The sequence below is a fragment of the Haemaphysalis longicornis genome, unplaced genomic scaffold, assembly GCF_048455015.1.
Source record: "Haemaphysalis longicornis isolate Haplotype H1 unplaced genomic scaffold, Haemaphysalis longicornis Haplotype H1 scaffold_1, whole genome shotgun sequence".
Taxonomy (NCBI): domain Eukaryota; kingdom Metazoa; phylum Arthropoda; class Arachnida; order Ixodida; family Ixodidae; genus Haemaphysalis; species Haemaphysalis longicornis.
The window spans coordinates 237606484-237622966 of NW_027526203.1; positions in this window are offsets into that span (position 1 = coordinate 237606484).

Here is a 16483-nt window from a genome sequence, read left to right on the forward strand (position 1 = left end):
CGACTCCAAATCTGTCAATGTTACCTCCCTCAGCATTCTCCACGCAAGCACCACGACGGCTGAAGAGACAGCCATCGCTCTAGCAGCGACCACGGCTTCCTCTAACTACGTGGCAATCCTCACAGATTCGCAACAGGCTTGCCGCAACTACTGTACAGGCCGCATCTCTCCCTCAGCGCTGAAGATACTATCATCAATCAAGGATCCACCCCACATCCAGATTGTATGGACACCAGGTCATTCTTCCCTCGAGGGAAACGAGGCGGCACACGCCGCTGCCCGCGCTCTTACATTCCGGGCGTTTTCGTCGACGGAAGAGGACCTTTCCGAACCCTCCATCTATCCCCCGGTCCCTCCCCGATACACTGAAATCCTATATCATTATCGCCAACTGCGGCTTCAATACCCTCCTCCTCACCCATCCCTCAGCACACAGGCGGCTCGCATTTGGCGTCGACTGCAGACCAACACATTCTACAACACCACGATACTCCACCACATATCTCCCTCCACTTACCCCTACAACTGCCCTTCTTGCTCCGTCCCAAACACTACCTACCACCTAGTCTGGGAATGCCCCTACGCGCCAAACCCCCTCCCTTCCCCATCCCCTGAGCAGTGGGAGCGCGAGCTGGCCAGCTCACGGTGCGAGGACCAAGAACGCCTCATCACTCGCGCCCAAGCAGCTGCGCTAGCTCGCGGCTATCTGGACTGAGAAAGCCACCCACTTTTATGCTCATTAAATGTTTTCCAATCCAAAAAAAAAAACTTGCACCTCCGATTGTAATGAGCACGGAACTTTGTGAGCAAGAAAAACGAATGCGAGAGAAACGGGCAATTTATTTTCCGAAGTAATCTCACTCATCTCACTCCTCGCCGCTCTCCGCTCACCACAACATCTTGTCCTCGGTGCCGTCAAGCGCGTTCGTGACTTCTGAACGAACGTTCAACCATGGTCGATGGGATCGTGGCCCACGCCTCGCACGCCCATCCCGCAAGCTTCTCCAGAGGCGCACGCTTCAGCCGACCGCTCGTTTTAAACGCGTGAGAGCCGCTTCTGCCATTGCTGTTATCAAGCACGCAAGTGGAACAATTTGACGATTTGTGTGAACGCCGATAGAAAAGCTTAGGCGCCTATGCTTCCTGCGTCCGAAAAATCGTTGCTAAAAGTAGCTTTGGCGCCATCTTGATATGGCGATGGCGATGGGTGGGAAAAAATTTCCGCTGTTTCGCTAGTTTCGGTTTCGTATCCGATTCTAACGCGCATGCGATTTTTCGACCTATTTTTCCGGAAAAAAAGTGCGCGTTAGAATCGGGTAATTACGGTAATTAGAAGAGAACATGATGGGCCTTGGGAACTGCAGACTACGCAAAATATTTCATGGTTCTGTCTGGCGAGTGGCAAAATATCTTCAGACGCAAGGTAGGGTACCGAAATGGAAAACTAGAAATCGCATTTTTGAGGCCCCGGAACCGGTTCGGAACGGTTCCTTCGATTCGTTCCGGTTCGGGTTCAGTTCCAAAATGGCGGAAAAAATACGGTTCCGGTTCAGTTCCGGTTCCGGGCGAAAATTCGGGTTCGGTTCCGGTTTTCGGTTCGGTTCCGGTTCCGGTTCGACACCCTGGCCAAAATATAAGCTCGCTGGTATTGGATCTCGTCTAAACTACAGATCCGATCTCAACCACACTCAGCCGCAACCTCATCGGCTGAAGTTCCCGTCAAACCTACGACCTCAGTAACTGAAATATTTTAGTGTACTGTTTTACCGTATCATTTTTCGTGTGCCTGGCTCCAAGAAAAAAATATGGTTGATTCCTCTGTCATAGGTATCCGTAAAACACGAAAGTGAAATTGGCAGCGAAATCTGCGGCTAAGCATGGTTATAGGGTCGGTGGCTGTCTTGTGGGTGTGCTTGGCGAGCGCCGTCCTGCTGGCAGGCCGGTTCGGCACAGGTGTAATGGCGTAATTTTCTAATCTTTATCACCGGTATGACGTCACTAAAATATTGGTGTATCCCGGCATAAAACACTTTCGTGTAAAATTATAAAACCCTAAAACGAACCCTAAGTACTAAAGGCTGCTCCCGCGCAAGAAGACCCTATGTGCAGGAGTGCACCCTCTACAGGCCGCTTGCTTCGTTGTACTGGCGTCACTTCCGTGACGGATATGACGTGAGTGAAATTTTCGTGAATCCCGGAATAAAACACTTTCGTGTTAAAGTGTCTGCGTTCTTGCATGGGTATAGACTGTCTCTGCAGCCATCCTGGGTGAGCAACGAAGCGCGGGCGTGCTGTCCCGGCCCTCAAGGGAGGCAGTGAGCAATGAGCACGTAGTAAGCGAAATCATACAGTGTTCTCCTTCTGAATAGGAATCGCCTTCATAAACAGGGGCGGGCCTCCTACGTAAAGAATTAGCCCTGAATGCACTCTTCTTGGCACTTATAGGAGGTTGTTACGAATCGGCCAGCGCCGCAGTACTTCCCCGCATCACTCCTCGGCTGTGCGGCGAAGCCACTCGTGCTCCTTCGAAAACAGGCGCAATCATGTCGGTGACAAGTAGCGACAAGCCCCGTCAGACGCTTCGCTCTCTGCGCATTCGGCGGCTGCCGGCGGCTGAACTTCGGCGGCTGCCTGCGTGGCTCGTCTCCACGCTCTTCAAGGACACAGAGGCCCCGTCGATCGCAACGGAGTCCTCCTCTCTCCCCTCTCTCGGACTCAACGTGCGCGGAGGCTACCGACGACTAACGAACACTGGAAAGAGCGTTGCGTGTGTCTGTGACGTTTGTGTGTGTTCCAGCCTATTGGCGTTTTGACCGTTATCGCTTTTGGGTATAAATAGAGCTGCCCAAGCGTTGTAAACCATTCCTGTTAGAGCACCGAATCGATGTTGTCGCTCTGCTCGAGTCCTGTATTGTAACCTCGCCCGTCGGGGCATTGTTCTTTGGCTTCGGCTCACCTCTCGCTATGAAGTAAACAGTTTACGTTGGCCTATCAGCTCTGGACGTCTTCCCAGCTGCAGTCGGCCTTCACGGTCGCAACAACTGGTGGCAGCGGTGGGATGGCAACTTAGTAACACCTGAGGCCAGCGGTGCGAGACCCAACACAACGGACGTCAAGGCGGCTTCGGACTTCGCAGAATTCACGGCGGTCAATGGTGAGTGCGGGACTTTTCTTCACTGAGTTTTACCAGGCTTCTGAGGATAGCTGGTAGGGCGTGTTTTTGTCGCGTGGGTTATTCGCGCAAAACATTTTTGGAGCAGTGGGAAAGCAGTACTCTAGACCGGCCATGAATTTGAAGGCGTTGAAAAAACCGCAGTTGTTGGAGCTTGCAAAAGAGTTGCGCTTGGATGTTACGGACGCACTGAGAAAGCCAGAGCTGATACAGGCTATACTCGCTGTCGGGGCTGACGATGAGGAGCTGTCGGAATGCATTGAGCTGATCAATGGCAGGGAGACCGCGAAACGTCAGGCCGCCGAGGCAGAGGCTGAACGTCAGGCCGCCGAGGCAGAGGCTAAACGTCAGGCTGCAGAGGCTGAGCGCCAGCGTGAGGAAAGCGAGGAGAAAAAGCGAGAACACGAGGAAAGAATGCGAGAGCAGAAACTCAAACACGAGGAAAGAGAGCGAGTAGAGGAGCTCGAGAGGCAGAAACGACAGCAGGAACGCGAGGAAAAAGAACGACATCACCAGGAAAAGATGCGATGGTACGACCTCGAGCTCGAGCGCCTTCACCAGGAAAGAAGGGAGCTCGAGGGAGAGAGACTGCAACGAGAGAACAAGCACCTAGGGCATGAAATTCAACTCGATCAGGATGAAGTGAAGCCTGAGTTAGAATTGTTGCTCGAGAAAGACCTCGTTGTCGAGGAAAGCACCGTGCCAGCGCTGCCAGTAGCAGACGCTCGGGAGCGCGAGTCAGAGGCGATGGTTGCGGCCGAGCAGCGCGGCAGGGTCCCAACTCACGACGCAGCACTTGCGGTGCAACCGGCGGGTCCGTGACGGGTGTAGTCCTATGATGATTGCGTGGTAATCACTCCCCCAGTAATCGGGCTCCAGGTACCATAAAGGAATGCCGGGCCCCAACCACCAAGTGAGGTCCGGTGCATAAGACGCCCCGCGGGAATACTGCACCGCTCGTGTCGCTGCGCCGGGCTGGCTGAGCAGCACAAAGGACGCATCCGCAAATGCAATCCGCACACGCCTGCCACGGGGATTGATACGGGGTAACCCCACTCTGAATGGGGTGCATTCAAGTCCCCATCCACCAAAATTGGGTACCCTGGGTATTGCTGACGAATAGCCAATAGCCAGCCCAAATTAATGCGTGAGGGTGAGCCACCTGCTGGCCTCACGTAGCACGAAACGACAACCACTGCTGCCCTTGTAACTTGAACTGCAACTGCGACAACCTCCTGATAAGAGTTTCACCACCGTTCAAGGGAGAGGTGAATTTGCGGGTAACACGCCGCGACATACACGGCCGCCTTTCCCGGAGGCCGCGCAGCGTGCAACCGGTGATCGAGCATAAATGGGGACACATGACCACTGAAACCCGAAATAGCAGCCCGAGCGTTTGTTTCCTGAAGAAGCAGAGCCCAGACGTGCAGCTTGTTTTTGAGGATACGAGCCTTTAGCTCACCAATCTTCGATGGCAGGCCGCTGCAGTTCCACTGTAAGACGATGGACACAGTTGGAGTCGACAGGACGATTAGGAGTCTAAGCGCTGCAGAAGTACTGATGTCAGGTGGGATAACTGGTTGACCATAAAATGCAAGAGCGGCGAGGTCGAGTTGTGGGGAATCGCGGACGAGTTTTGCGATTCGAAAAAGGGCGGTGGCTGGCGCATCGTAGGCGCGGTGTTGAGGGCAGGTCTGTGAATTGGTCAGGTCGCTTGCGGCGTAAAAGTAACTCTCGGTGCAACCGGATTTTAGTGACTTCTGCTAAGAGTTTAGCAATTTGCTCATCAACAGCCGCCGTGTCGACATCATCGGGTTCTGGCATAGGTGTATGCTGCACGGAATTCTTTTGGTGGCAGCGACACCCACGGCGCGCAGCATCACTGTACAATACTGGTTGTTCAGGTGCAGAACACAAATCAGGGAGGTCTCGCCACTCTTCATCCCACTGTAGGGCCGAAAAACGGTTGGCTGTAGGTAGGGAAAATGTGTTCATTTTGACTGCTTGGAGCCTATGGTTTTGACGGCGACGTAATGTTTCGACAGTCTTTCGCTTGGTCGGGCACGTAGGCGAGGTGATGTGGTGATTTACTTTTGCAGATTCCACACTCGTAAGACACCTTGCTCTCAGTCATTTCCTCATCCTGACTTGAGGAAGGGCAGGACTTTTGCATATGGCCAGGTCGAAAGCATTTGTAACAGTACACAACACTAGGCTTGTAGGGTTGCGGTCGCAAAATGCACCCGTAGTAGTACAAGCAGGCGGGGTATAGGAGGTCCTTGCAGCGTTACGAGGCAGGAGCCCTTTTTCCCATGTAGCGCGCTGCTATGATGCGATGTGTAGGGCAGTAAAGCTCACGCTGGACCACCACTTGATATTCGTTGCAGTCGACACCGTACACAACGTATCGTTGCAAGTAAGGCCCTTCCACTAGGTACACGTGCGCGGGAACCACGTCTTCAGGTGTGATCGTTATGAACTTGAGCATTTGCAGGCGATCCACTGCAGTCAATGTCGGGAGTCACACATCAATCGTGTTTGACTTCGGGCGAACTGCGAAGCCGCGAAAGCCTTTGGGGCCGAAGCCGGAGTCGAAGTTTGCTTGTAAGATTCGGTTCGAAATGGTTGCAAGGCTTTTAGGTGTTAAAGCCTTAACCGTGGCCTTGTACCGGACTAATCCACGTGTAAAATCGACTGGGTGGTCCATGGCCAGGCAAGAACGCTTCCCTTGAGAATCACGAGGGGATGATTTCTTTTCGGGATCTCCTGTGGGCCGCTTATGGCCAACGGGATTGGTTGTGGATGTTCATGGTGAAGCGGATGTCTTGTTCACTGACGTTGTCTGGTTGGTCATTTGGAGGTGCGATGCAGCTTGCGTTTCATCCCGAACCACGGGTTGAGTGTGCATTTGCACGGAAGGCTCGTGAACCGATTCGCTCACCGATTGACGTGCCTCGGATGTTGGTGTCGGGCCGACAGCATCGTAGTCTCGTCCGGGTAGCGCCGGAGCATCCGAAGTTGGTGGGGTCACCGTCGTAAGAGTTCGCAGCGAAGGCGGAGACGGCCCCCCCGAACCCGCGCCGGGCAAGCTAGGCCTACCCACTGCTCGATGATCCTGGCATAACGTTGCCGGACGAGGACCTCCAGTCAATTAAGTCTGCTGCGTGGCACTTCGTGTGTAATGCCTGCAAGACTGCCTCGTCGCCCAGTGTGCTGGCTAGCCCTAACGACGACTACGGCGTAGCTTCGGCAGCGGCCCTTTCGTTGACCCCTTCCCGCACAGCCACCGCCAGCCAACCCGTTGACCTTGGCGCCGAGCTGCTGTCCCTGTGCGCCCTTCTCCTGGACGCCCTGGAAGGAATTTCCTTTCTTTCCGACCAGGTTTCCAAGTTGGGAGAGGGAAACGAGTGGCTTCGCCCGGACAAGGCGACAAAGGCTGATGCTCACGCCGATGTCGTGAACAGCCTACGCCAGGAGGTGCGTCCACTGCGCGCTGATTTGACTCGGTTGACAGGTGCCTCCCTCCCTCTCTCGGCTAGTCGAGTTCCCGCCGCTGGTAGTCGTGTTGACTGCGGAAACAATACCCCTCACTCCTTTGACGCAGATCGCTGCGCCTTGTGCATCGCCTCTCTCAGCCGATGCCGGCTCGAAGGTAGTTTCTTCGGAATCCCATCGCCAGGACAACCCTCACCTTGACGTACCACCGCAGCACCGCACTCCTAAGAACTCCGTAGCGCGTCCCCTGGATGTTGGTGTCTCCAAAGGAGCTGGACTGGTGGCTGTCAGCCATCGCAGGCCCCAAAAAGCTGTGTTTGTCACTGAAAAATCGAACGTTTCCTCATTACCCGGTCCTTCCGATTCATATTTTTTTCTGCAGTTTGCGCTCTCACCAGGTCATTGGTCATGGGTCTTCGGCGAAGCTCCGTCCCAGCCCGAACAGTGCCAGTTAAACTGTACGACTTCCCTGTAGCAGTTGAAGGGAGCCGCAGAAAGGTTCTTGCACTTCTCTGACAGCCCTGGTGCGCACGAGCCCTGACCTTATACAATTTGTGGCTCGCTAGAATGCAGCTCATCTTTGGCGAAATACGATGCGGTTCCTCGGTCACCCAGACGTTTGCACGCACATTGCGACGATATCGCCGTTTTCATCGTTCCGATCTATGACCCCGATCAAGATAAGATCATTGGGTGAAATCATGCGCTATTCCTCACCAAACCAACGCGAATCAATGCTGCAGGCTCAGAATCTTGGAATGGCTACAAGCGAAACTGCGAAGGGAGACCTGTTTTGCGACGCCATTTTGGTTGTTTTGACTAATGTTGCCAGACTGCGTCGCGCTCGTGGCGTTCCTCTTGTGGCAGGGCTCATGTCGCATACCGGCAATATTCTCCGTCCTCCATTTCTTCAAATCGGCACCCAACAATCCCCGATTATTCAAGTTCCAGTGAAAACCCAGATAAGTAACTAGTAGTACGTTGAAGAAGGCTACACCAACCAAATGGACCACGGAGAAGCCGACGACAATCCATATGGTGGCTGGAAAACCAGAACACGGACCAAGCCAAACAAAAAACCATCACGAGACTGAATCGCTTAACTGGGCACCGCTCCCTGCTCTTGCTAAAACCGATCTCAAAAATGAGTGTTAAAAATGGTTGTCAAATGAGTGTCAAAACCGCACTCGCAAGCTTATGGCCCATCAGCACCCTCATCGGAACTAGCTCACCTCGCAGCTCATCGGTATAATGTAGCACGTAACAGCATTCAACTGACTGTCTACGGTCCTGCACATGTCTCCAAGCTTACGGCTACAGCTCATGTCCAGTTTATGCATATACTTCCCAAAACGTCATAGTCCCTGTTAAAATCCAGGCGTCTCCAAATCGGTCCAACACGCGGCGTTGTCACAGTTGAAGCAAACGATTCGAATGAAAACATTTTTCAACGGATTCGCTGCTAGCAGGTGGACAGATAGGCTGCCCAATGCATTGAAAAGACCAATCGAGCAGTCCTCACCTTCAATTCACCTACACTCCCTCGAATAGTCAAATATTACATGACCATCGCAGGGGTTACGCCATACGCCCCTAAGCGAATAGTCTGCTTTAACTTCATCGGATACATTGCTAAGTATTGCCCAATCAACCAGCCTGTCGAAACTACGGCCGCACCCACAATAAGGCAAAGCCTTGTGAATGTACGCTTTTCTGTGTGGACTACAAAGATGTCCACCTCGTCCTGCACCCAAAGTGTGCCAGAAGGAAGGAAATCACACGACAGCACTCTGAGCGCGTTCAGGACGGGGTTTCTTGGGCGGACCGTGTACGTGGACACTCGATATCTGCTCCAGACAGCGGGGTGCAATCCCAACCGCGGAATTCATGTGCGACCTCAGCCGCTATCTCTATTAATGAGGCTATTTTGGCACAGCTGGGCAGGTTGCGCTCTGAAATCCGTTAGCTGCGGGAGGAGAACACGTAACTCAGGGAAATTACCACGCTACGCCAGGGGAGTCTCCCACAGTTCCAGCTAAGACGAAACACTTATCCATCCAAGCTGCCTCCGAAATCAGCCCTACGTATGCGCCCGAAAATTTCGACCCAAGGCCGCAGTCGCAGTGCTAGCAATGAAGGCACCGCGACATCTCAACAGCATCCAAAGGACAGTTCGGACTTTAGGCCCAACCTAAAGTTCATATGCGCAGATCTTCAACAGGAATGGCGTGAACCACAAACGGATATAGAAAGGCTTCATACTCTGTCCGACAGTTGCGCCTCGTAAACAAAAGCCATGCTGCAACTAATCACCGGTAAACTCCCGGGACTGCCCAACGAGGCTGAGGCGCCGCCTAGAAAGCTCGCACCGAGAAACGCGCTGTCTCAATGAAGCACTCCCTTAAGATACTGCAAATGAACTGCCGTAGTTTTACCCAACCCGTTTCCATACTTTGGAAACGCATCCTACCCACTTCGCCCTTCCTAAATGTACTACAGAAGCCCGGATCACTCCTCAAGTTCACGGCTTTACGACTTTTACAGAACCTTCAATTACGAAAAGTGGCCCTGGCCGTAGCCCACACTGCACGCCTTCGATTATTGAACAAACGGCGGTCCCGGTCAGATGAGATGTGGGTTGTTGCAAAATTTCTGTCTCGGATCGACATTGCCTAGTGGGGTCAAGATGGAACTTATAGATGCGACGCTGAGAGGAGCATCTCTTGCCGGCGGCCCTGTCCTGCGTCCGTCGTCGTCGTCCGCGTCCGCACAGCTGCGTCTCTCCTCCACTCACCCCTTCTCCTCTCTCCGATAGCGAACACTCTCGCCCAACATCTGCGGGCGCGTGGCGCAGCGCACTCTCACTCTGCCGGTGGGCGGCGCTGCGCGCTGTGCGCATGTGCAGTACTCTTTCTCTCCGCGGTCTCCTCTCCTTCGGGTGCGCTGCGCATATAAGCGCAGTGCCGCGCTCCGGCCGGTCTCTCAGTCGACGGTCGCCCGCGCTTGCGCTTGCGCTTGCTCTCTCGCAGTACCGACGATTACTTGATGCGACGGTTCCTTGAGTGAGTGGCCCGCATCCCCTCGCGTGGAACCCAACGATGTGATTGAAACGCAATTCACGTTCACTACGCGTTTCACGCACTTCGACTAATCGACCCAACGGAAACACCCAACGGAACCCCCTTCAGCGTCGCATCACACCAGGGTTCCCGCGAGGGGAGGTGGGCGTAATTTTTACTGACTCAACGGCAGCGCTTCAGGATTTATGTCGCGTTGCAGGGTGTACAAGCCTGGCTGCATGCATTCGCGCGGTTATAGACACTCGCCCATGCCCTGCCCGTGTTTTGAGAATTCCCCGGAACATGCTTCATGCCCACACTGTGGCGGACCTACCCTGCCTCCAAAACGGCCTCCCATGGCCACTAACACTTCTTCCAGTATTCATTATAGAAGAAGTTTTGGTCGACAAGAAAAATCTCGGCCACGCCAGGCGTGCTCTGCTTCCACTGTGTGGAAGTGACCTCCCCAGTGGGCTCGCTCGTTTGGAGGAAGTCCTGCTGCGGAGACTTCGAGTTGGCGTGGCGTTATATCCAGAAGTTACCCACGCCTGGCCTTGCCGCTATCACGCGCAATTTTCGGACACATGCCCCTTCTGTGTGCCTCCTGCGTCAGAAGCTGAAGTTAAACACCTGTTGTGGACTTCCACAGGCTTTAGAAACAACCTAACGCAACACGTCCGAGGCACAGGGCTCCGTCCTTGGAGACCCCCACAACTACAACTTAAGCGTGATATACGGGGCCCCAGCATCGGTCTCTTCTTGAATTTGTGTGTTGAACTGGGGAAAACTTACTCTTATGCGTTAGGGCAATCTCTCGCAAAATAAGAAAATTCCGAAGATCATGAAGCTGTCATCGTCCACATTCGCCTCTCGGACGGCAAGTCACTGATTGCAGCCTCGGTTCATTACAGACAGGTCACTCGCTCTCAAAAATCTCTTACGTATAACTGGCTTCGGCACGTGGCACCTCAATATCCCAGAACACCCATCATTATCGTCGGAGGTTTTAATGCCAAAAGTATGACCTGGGGGTTATGCTCCAACAGATGGCCGTGATGCCCGCCTCGAGGAAACCTCAGGAGACTAACCTTATTATCATCAATAATCCTACGCAATACACGCGCATCGGCGTACATCTCAAGCAACAAAACTCCTCCCCGGCCGACCTTATCTTAGCGCATTCTCGGATTGTCCGGGACTAGAGCCCCGTTACAACAACATGGGGCAGCAATCATAATCTGATTCTCATTACTGTTAAAGGAGTCGCGAAGAGAAAATTCATTTACCTTTTCTTAATTTCATCTGATTGAACAACCTTGTAAGAACATAAATCCAAAACAGCTTCGCAATTCATTGTTTCTTAAGTTTGGGAGAATGCTCGTTTTGAGGCGCATCGCCAGCGACCATGCGATATCGTAGGTAGGCAGCGCGACTAGCAGAAACGTCATTTTAAAAACATTCGACAGTTAAACTCTCTTTGTGTATATGATTTTGTAAAGCTGTAAACCCAAGCTGTAAAGTGGTCTGGCGTGAGTAGTGTGAGCCGGTACCTACAACGCACTCGGTACCTCAAACTGGACGATTAGATCCTCCATTAGAAGCTACCTACATCACCCTTGAAGATTCAAGAAATGTTACCGCTCCCTCCTTGCTATCCCCATTTGCCCCCTTCTGGCCAACCCGCCTTTCCTTTCCCAATGAGACTTTACTTCTACTACTACTTCCTGTGTGCATGCGCTGTAAGGTCTTCATGTAAGGTCTTCTGTACATGTACATTCATTATATACTCCGCTACTGACATATTGTGGGCATGGGACTGCAGCGATGGGACACTCGTGGGTGAAACCGTTGTTTTTTGCTGTACAGTTGCTGGCTGTCATCTTCCCGTGGCCCCTTACCACGCTGCTCTCCCCCTCGTAATCTGCGTTGGATACAGCCCCACCGTTCATGCCGATAACTTTATCTACGAGCCACCACTCCCCGGAGAGCCTACTGCCGCTTCCTGGCTTCAAATCATCGACTGAACTCCGTTCCTTCAAGACAACCGCATCAGCAGCGGCACCATCACCGGAATCGGCTTTAAATAGCCGCATGACGCATGTTCACGGCAATGGGCATGGGACTACAGCGACGGGACACTCGTCGCTGAAACCGCTGTTTTTTGCTGTACAGTTGCTGGCTGTCATCTTCCCGTGGCCCCTTACCACGCTGCTATCTCCCTCGGAATCTGCGTTGGATACAGCCCCACCGTTCGTGCCGATAATTTTATCTACGAGCCACCACACCCCGGAGAGCCTCCTGCCGCTTCCTGGCTTCAAATCATCGACTGAACTCCGTTCCTTCAAGACAACCGCATCAGCATCGGCACCACCACCGGAATCGGCTTTAAATAGCCGCACGACGCATGTTCACGCCTGTGGGCATGGGACTGCAGCGATGGGACACTCGTCGCTGAAACCGCTGTTTTTTGCTGTGCAGGTTAGTCCCTCCTCAACGAGTAACCGTTTTTTGCTGCTTGTCCCATGCCCACACGTCTTGCTAGTGATTTTTTGTGACTGTGTTCATGTTGGCAAAGAGTTACTTCTATCAGATGTAGAGTTGAATCCTGGTCCTCCTAAAGAAGACCCAAGCAAAGCTACCAGCGAAATACTGGCTACGCTTAAAGGTCTTGCATCAACAATGGAGGAACGACACGTAGAAGTTATGGCGTCTTTCAACGAAGTGAAAGCCAGTCAGAAGTTGCTCGAAGAACGTGTATCCAATATTACTACCAGATTGGCAGCCGTTGAGACAAAAGTTGATGAGGGCAGTTATGATGTCGCTGAAACGCGCGAGTTGGTAGAAGCTGTAAGATGTGAGAATGCTGCACTCCAGTCTCGTCTTGACGACTACGAGGATCGTTCACGCCGGGACAACTTGATTTTTTATGGGATTGCTGACCACCCTATTGATAACTGGGCAGAAACTGAGTTGAAGATAAGTTCGGTGCTCGCGGATACTTTCCAACTTCAGCTTCCTGATGAAGCCATTTCCCGAGCCCATAGGTTAGGCACTTACGTCCCTAATACCCGTGCTACACGAGCGTTTCGAAGGCCTTCGAGTCAAATGTCATTTGACTCAAATGACACCTTTGAGCTGCTACATGACGTTTTTCAAAGGCATTTGGTTAAAATGGCATTTGAGTCAAAGGAGCACGACAACTGACCTTTGAGAGACTCAAAGGCCTTTGAAACACGAACGGTCGTACCCTCGGGCTCAGTTTCTGCAAGCCGTAATAACAAAACCAATTATTTACGAGAAAAACTTTGCGTTTGAAGTGCAAGGTCTTCATAAATTTTCACTTGTTTTCGTTCTCTGTCACTCGCTCTACGATTACGAGGTAACTTGGTACTCTCAACACCGGCGGTGCGAAAAAAGACAAAGAAACTGGCGGCCTTGTGCATGTTTTGTGCGCGCTTGTAGATAGTTATCAATTTGATCTCTAATAATTTATTTTTTTCCCACTTTAACTCTAAAATTACATTTTCACCAAGAACGAAACATGGCAGCAGTGGCGACACCAAAGCATGGCGGGCGAATGCGGAAACTTTCAACTGCCTTTGAGAATCGCCGTGTAGATTGGCGAAACTCCTTTAAGTTCGAATGACATTTGAAATTTCGAAGGTCATTCGACTGAAATGCCCTTCCAAACGCTCGTGTAGCACGGGTATAAGAAATGCCGACCCATTATCGTGAAGTTTGCTTCGTCTAAGACGAAAGATAAGATCCTGTCCCAGCGATCGAAATTAAAGGGCAGTAGCGTCACAATACAGGAAGACTTTTGCAAAGCGACGAGGCAAACCCGCAAAAAGCTTGTTGAGTACGGCAAGTCAACTGGGCAGGATTTTACCTTGCGGTACAATAAATTGCATATAAACAAGAAAGTTTATGTATACTGTCCGCAAAACGATAGCATTTGCGAAATCGAACAAACAAGCCCGGTCCCGCTTGCAAATAACACTATCAGCTCACCCAGCCCCGACCTACCGCGTAGTTCAACTTCTACATAGCCACCCCCGGCTGCACAGGCGAAATCCAAGCGCGATTACTCCTTTATCTACACAAACATCCGCAGCGTCCTCAAGAAGCGTGAGAGCTTATCTGTTCTACTTGACTCGTCCTCTGCTGACGTGATAGTCCTAACCGAAACGTGGCTATCCAGTAAAATTAGCAATTCCGAACTATTTGCTTGCCAGAAGGATTACGCTGTTTACCGAAAAGACCGCCCTGATCGTTCAGGTGGTGGAATTTTGATTGCCGTATCGGATGAAATTCATTCCCATGCCGTTCCGGTGGTATCAAATATTGAATTCATGCGCACTTGCATTCGCCTTGATCACAAGGATACGTTGTTTTGCACATGCTATCGCCCACCTAATGCATCACCATCCTTCTGTGCTGAACTGCATGATTGCCTCAGCAAAGTTGTAATTAGGTTTCCGAAATCCCCAATATTCTTATTGGGAGATTTTAATTACCCAGCCATTTCGTGGAACGAGCCTGTTCCTGTTGCCAAATATAATTCATCCGAGTGCCTCGCTTTTATTGATGTCTGCTCCACTTTTAACTTGTGTCAGCTCATAAAAGAACCAACTCGCGTTACGGAATCCTCGGCCAACATACTTGATCTTCTACTCACCTCAACCCCGGATGCTGTTTCGTCATTAACACTTGTACCAGGTTTAAGCGATCACACTGTTGTTCATTTCACGATTAAATCGCTTTTATGTCGCCCATCTACGCCGCGTAAAACAATTCGAGATTACAGCAGAGCCGATTTCGAATCGATAAATAGCGCCTTAGAACTATTTCTTGCTTCATTCGTTCCTGAATTCTGGGAGCGTTCGGTGCATGAAAATTGGCGGTACTTTAAGGCTACAGTTGATGGCTTGATAGACCAACATATCCCGCTTCGCAGATTGTCCTGTGATAAACAGTCGCCATGGTTCACCCAAACTTTGAAACGATTACTAAACAAAAAGAAACGAATGTTTCACAAATACAAGCAAAATAAAACTGCCGACAGATGGTCTTCCTACATACGCGCTGCGCAGGAGTACAAAACGGCTCTTAAGAGTGCAAAACATACTTTTTTTCACCAGACACTTTTGGCATTGCTATCTACAAATCCACAAAAATTTTGGAACGTTGTGAACATGCGTAGTAGAAAGCCCGTGACTTTGCAAACCGAGAATGGCGTTTTCGTACCTCATGAGAAATAATGTGGTCTTTTGAATAATGCGTTCGCTTTATCATTCACTAATAACGCACCGACATCTTTTCCTGTTATGCCTGGTACAAATTTTCAACAAATGGAGCCCATATCAATTGACTCGGCGGGGATACGCAAATTGATTAAAAACGCATCTTCGGCAGGAATTGACGGTATAAATTACAAATTCCTATCATATATCATCATCTATTATCATCTATTATCTTGGCTCTTATCATCATCTATTATCTTGGCTCTTATTTTCACCCAGTCATTACAGAACGCCACACTGCCCGATGACTGGAAGCTCGGCAAGGTGGTTCCGGTACCCAAGGCTGGTGACATTCATTGCCCATCCAACTACCGACCTATATCTCTAACTTCGATACCTTGCAAACTATAGCAGCACATAATTTATTCTCACCTTGTTAACTACCTAGAGTCTAATTCATTTTTCTCAGCCAATCAGCACGGTTTTCGAAAAAATTACTGATGCGAAACCCAATTGCTAGCTTTTATTAATGATTTGTCCAGGGTGTTAGATAATTCTTCTGTTATTGACTGCATCTTCATTTATTTCGCAAAAGCGTTTGATACTGTGTCTCATAGCTTACTGCTTTTTAAACTCCGTAGCCTCAATATTGACCCAAATGTACTGAAATGGATTGAATCCTTGTTAAGTGACCGCACACAGTACGTAAGTGTTAATAACCATGACTCTAATATTTGTCCTGTAACATCAGGTGTTCCCCAGGGATCTGTGCTTGGCCCACTCCTTTTTTTAATATACATTACTGATCTTTCTAATACCGTCGTCTCTCCTATCAGACTCTTCGCTGACGATTGTGTAGTTTATAGGGAAATCTCTAACACATCTGACATTTCTATTTTGCAGAACGACCTCGATAACGTAAGTGCTTGGTGTTACACATGGCTGATGAAATTAAATGTCGGTAAATGTAAGGCAATGCATATAACCAAATCCAAAACAAAAGTAGAACTGCTCACATATAGTCTGAATGGTTCCACGCTTTACCCCGCTAACACATACAAATATCTTGGCGTTCACATTTCCAGTGACCTTTCTTGGCGCACACATATAGAGTACATTACTAACAAGGCTAACAGCATGCTCGGCTTTATTCGGCGTAACTTTGCCTCAGCACCAATCTCGTTAAAACTTCTACTATATAAAACCCTCGTCCGATCAAAAATGGAATACGCTTCTTGCGTCTGGGACCCGCATACTAACAACCTCATCACTGATCTCGAATCTATTCAAAACCGTGCGGCTCGTTTTGTACTATGCAATTATTCCAGGACAGCAAGTGTAACTCATATGAAACTAACATTGAGCCTTCCTTACCTTGCTAAAAGGCGAACCCTTTCCCGTTTGTGCTTGTTCCACAAAATACTGTTTTTTACAACGAATATCTAAAACATGCACTTTTTTCAGTACCATCGTATGTCTCGCACCGGACTGATCATAAGTTCAAGGTTGGAGTA